Raw genomic sequence first — 5287 nt, forward strand, 5'->3', positions numbered from 1 at the left:
AGGCCCGTCAGAAGTTTGCCAATGAACACCTGAATGATTTAGAGGAGAGCTGGGTGAGTGTTGTGGTCAGATGAGACCAAAATAGAGCTCTTTGGCCTTAACTTACCGTGTTTGGAGGAGGAGGAATGCTACCATTAAAGGACCACTCTAGTGCCAGGAAAACATACTCGTTTTCCTGGCACTATAGTGCCCTGAGGGTGCCCCCACCCTCAGGGTCCCCCTCCCGCCCGGCTCTGGAAAGGGGAAAAGGGGTAAAACTTACCTTTTTCCAGCGCTGGGTGGGGAGATCTCTGCCTCCGTTCCGCCCCGTCGGCTGAATGCGCAAGCGCGGCAAGAGTTGCGCGCGCATTCAGCCGGTCGCATAGGAAAGCATTTACAATACTTTCCTATGCACGCTTGCGTGCTCTCACTGTGATTTTCACAGTGAGAATCACGCAAGCGCCTCTAGCGGCTGTCAATGAGACAGCCACTAGAGGATTTGGTGGATGGCTTAACCCATTAATAAACATAGCAGTTTCTCTTAAACTGCTATGTTTATTAAAAAAAATGGGTTAACCCTAGCTGGACCTGGCACCCAGACCACTTCATTAAGCTGAAGTGGTCTGGGTGCCTAGAGTGGTCCTTTAATCCCAAGAACACCATCCCCACCTTCAAACATGGAGGTGGAAACATTATGCTTGACAGGGGGAGGGGGGGGGGGGGTTCTGCTAAGGGGACAGGACAACTGCACCACATCAAAGGGACGATGGATGGGGCCATGTACCGTCAATTCTTGGGTGAGAACATCCTTCCCTCAGCCAAAGCATTGAAAATGGGTCATGGATAAGCATTCCAGCATGACAATCACCCAAAACACACAGCCAAGGCAACAAAGGAGTGGCACAAGAAGAAGCACATTAAGGTACCAGAGTGGCTTAGCCAGTCTCCAGACCTTAATCCCATAGAAAATCTGTGGAGGGAACTGAAGGTTCAAGTTGCCAGACGTCAGCCTTGAAACCTTAATGACTTGATGAGGAACTGCAGAGGAGTGGGATAAAATCCCTCCTGAGATGTGTGCAAACTTGGTGGCCTACAAGAAACGTCAGACCTTTGTGACTGCCAACAAGGGTTTTTCCACCAAGTTAGTCGAAGGGGTCAAATACTTAATTTACTCATTGACATGCAAATTAATGTATAACTTTCTTAACATGCGTTTTTCTGGATTAATTTTGTTTTGTTATTGTGTCTCTTACTGTTAAAATACACCTACCATTAAAAATATAGACTGATCATTTCTTTGTCAAATGTTCAAAATCAGCAGGGATCAAATACTTTTTTCCCACTCATTGTATATGCCATGTCTCTCAGTAAACCTGATCGAGAGGGATACAGTATTACATTAACACAAGGACAATTAAAGCTGAAGCTCCAAGCCACACACTGCAATAGGCTCAAGCTTTTTTTTGTGTGATCTGCTCCTGTCCTTGAATGTGAAAAGGTGAGAATTATCAGAAATTCATGCGAAAATGGTGGTCATAGAGACATGATTGCTGCATCCGCTCCATGGACCAGGATGGCAAAAGTTTCAAACAGTAAGCATTGTATCCTTCTCTGTATCCTGGCATGCAGTGCATATAGATACACAGCACTTCCCAACTGTATAGCTGGAGGAAAGATACACTGGAAGCTGCAGCCAAAAGAGGAACAATAACTCCATTAACGGCAACATCAAGGGGTCACTGCTGTATGCTCTATAATGTTTTTCACTATGTATTCAGTTGCTCCCTCTAGTGTTCGCTAGTTGTAAATAACTTACCATATGATTGATCTACTCCTTCACAGAGCTATGCTAATGGTCATGATAATAAAAAAAAAAAAAAAAAAGGCATAGATATTAACAGGGTAATGCACTAAAGTGAGATTTCAAAGTCAATTTCAACTTAAAGGTCAAAATGGAAACCTGAGTCAGATATGCTTTCAGTTTAGCTACTCTGACCTTCAATTAGAAATTCACTTTGAATTCTCACGTTGGTAAATAGCTCCGTAAGACTAATTCCTAGTGTAGTTTATCAGTACACCCCTTCACATAGCACCATGGAGAATATGAAGAAGTAGGAGATGATCTTGTTATTAATACTAGTGCAGATGTTCTGGGTGAGCATCTTGGGAAATACCATCCATAACACCTAAAATGACACAGGTAGCTTTGATACTGTCCCTAACTGACCCTAGCATTACATGTAGAAGCGCCCTGCCTCTGGTCCAGACTTCCTCTATGCCCCACAATGGATTCCATGTGCCTAGAGTGCAGATAGTGAAGCCTTGCCACTCTCTGCTCGGACACCAGAAGTCTCTGTGCCTAAAGTCGGCTTTTGAGCAAGGGTTTTATATACTTGAAATCTCCAGTATATAAATAGATGTGGGGATGGATTTATAGAGTAGTGCTATGTCTTTTTAAAGATGGTGGTCAGGCACAACCTAACCTAAAGTAACACTATTGAGTGCCATGTCCCTGGACACAAACTCTTCTTCAGCTTATCATCCAACCCGATGCTTCTCATAGAGGCTTTGGGTATGAGAAGTGCATGACCAGCAAGCACTGCACCCCTCAGTTTAAATGCTTCTCAGAAAGAATCATTGAATCTAATGCTTCTCTATAAGCATCAGAGGAAATCTGACATCCTTATGGAATACGTGAGGGCATTGAACTTGCGTAACAGTCTATCTCAGTTGTGGGTACAGAGTACCATCTAGTGCAGGGATGCCCAAAAGAGTAGCTCCCCAAGATGTTCTAAAACTACAACTCCCAAAATGCTTTGCATGCCTTTAGAACGGGTTTGCCCATAAGGTAGATCCCTAGTTTTAAAGCTACAACTTCCATGGATACTTCATCATTCTAAAGACATGTAAAGCATCATGGGGGCTGCAGTTCTACAACACCTGGGGATCTACATTTCAGGCACCCCTGATCTAGTGGCCGTCAGGAAGACATCCACAGGAGGTGTTTACCCCATTCAATGTAAACATAAGTGTGTCTCCAAAACAGCAATGCTTTACATTCTAGGACAAGAATGACAGGACCACTGCACCAAGGCCACTCTGTTGAACTTTAGTTGTCTGGGTGCCTAAATTATGCCTTTAATACCAGAGATGATAAATGCGAATAAAAAACGACCAGGGATTTTAGGTCCTGACCCAAGGAGACAATAATTGCATACTGACAGAAGACACAAGTTTGAGTGCAAGGAATATCCGTTTCAGATGGACAGTTTGAGTGTCGGGTGGTTGGAGCTGGATGAATTCGACGAGGACAGGCTGCAGAGGTTTAAGCCCTGGGAATTTGCACCATCAAACAAAGCAACACATTCACTACACACATTTGTCTTCTGCTGCAGTATGAATGTGCACCATCCTTGCAATGCCTGACTCTTACTTCTTTCTCTGTACTCAAAAGAATTAGCAGAGCAGTTTGTCTGCCTCTCAGTGAATCGATGTAGAGGAGATAGTTATTAATAAAGCTGCATCTGTCAGTCTGTGAAGCCCCTTTCTTGGTGTGTTAGTTTTCATACACTAAACAATTCATAATTTACAACACTTTGTTAGATATGTCTTTGCTTTTATTTATTTTAAGGTATTTCTGATAAAATAAAAATGTATACTTAAAACTTACCATGGAGAATACATTTAGCTTGCCGAAGTGGTTATGCAGGAGCTGCTTAATAACTCCTAGGTTCCAGCAGAAGCTGAAATACCGGTGTATTTTGGTTCATCACAAATCTAGTACCCATGAATTTCCCAGATGACATGCTTAAAGCACGAAACACATGAGACTGTTGTCCCGGTTGCACTCTTCTCCAATTCAAACTCATCTGAACCCTTTGGTACGATTTGCACACTGTATTTTACAATCAACACCTCCCAAGATCAGGGTTAATGTGATATTTGTTAAAAGTAGCTCTGCACAATCACCTCCCCCTCCATGAGTGTGTCATAAAGATACATTTTCGAAGAAATTCCAATGCAGTCAAAATATATCATAAGACAAAGTAGGGACTACTTTGTCTTGTGCATTTTTCCTACACCTGACAAAGCGCAGAGCTATCACTGTCAAGTTTTGCCATTTCCCCTCAGCTGTCACTAATGACAGCTGTAAGGAAAAAGGAATCGTCTCCTCCAGAAACATCATGCACGAGAGCACAGAACTGTGGTGGGCTCCTGGCAGATGAAGCACCAAGAGCTGAAGCACCCAGAAGGGACATCTTCAGGTAAGTATATACTCTAAGATTAAAAACTGCACCACAGTGATGTTACCATATGCCTAAGGAGACAGCGCCGCTTAAAGCAGAATAACTATAGCTTTTCCCTGTTTGATTCCCTCAAGGCCTCTTTAAACTCAAAGTAATTCAACAAGCTTTGAGTTCTCTAGAAAACTATACTATGGTATGTAAATTAATCACAATGGTGCAGAGCAGAAGTCAAACATTGAGAGGCCCCACTGCCACAGTTGGAATCACAAACCTCACGATTCTACAAAGCAAGGAAACAATATTCCAATCACCTCCTTCCAACAATACACCATGTAGCTAGCATACAATTATGATTCAGTGTCATTGTGAAAAAAATCATGTTTGAATAAAATCTTTTAATATATTTACTAGTCATTTGGTACTACAAACTGAAACACCGTTTGTTGGAAAACTTTTATAGATTCCAGCGTCCGCAACCAAGGTTGCAAGGTTAGTAACGGATCTGTCTCCAGGGGTGTACGCTAACACATGGATTAATAGGACTGAAAGATTTATTATTTTTTTTACCCACTGGTAGCACAGGTTTGTAAACAATAACATACTGACACATTCATATGCATCTAGCACAGAACACACAACATTACAAACATGCCCAATAGAATCAAACATACTCATTCATATATCAATCACCACAATTGCATGTCATACACTGCAGTTTACAGTATGTAGTATCAATGGTTCTAGAGGTACATGCTTTTCAAAGAAAAGCAATTTACTCCATCAGTGGTTGAGACCATCCCTCAGGCCTTCCTCTCACTAATGAGAAATACTTTTTTTTTTTTTTTTTTTTTTTTTTAAATATGATAATTATTCATTCATGTTCCAGATGTCTATGAGTTTCTGGCCAACAGCTAGAGTGATGAGTGTGCAGACATATTAAAATGGCAAGATTCTAGATAAGGAGACTTGTATTTTGATCTCCATTTCATAATTGCGTGAGGAACCCACCAAGGGCAATCTGCCCAATGTAGGTTGGAGAACACAGTAACAATCCATTAGGA

The sequence above is a fragment of the Pelobates fuscus genome, chromosome 11 (assembly GCF_036172605.1).
Source record: "Pelobates fuscus isolate aPelFus1 chromosome 11, aPelFus1.pri, whole genome shotgun sequence".
NCBI lineage: Eukaryota > Metazoa > Chordata > Amphibia > Anura > Pelobatidae > Pelobates > Pelobates fuscus.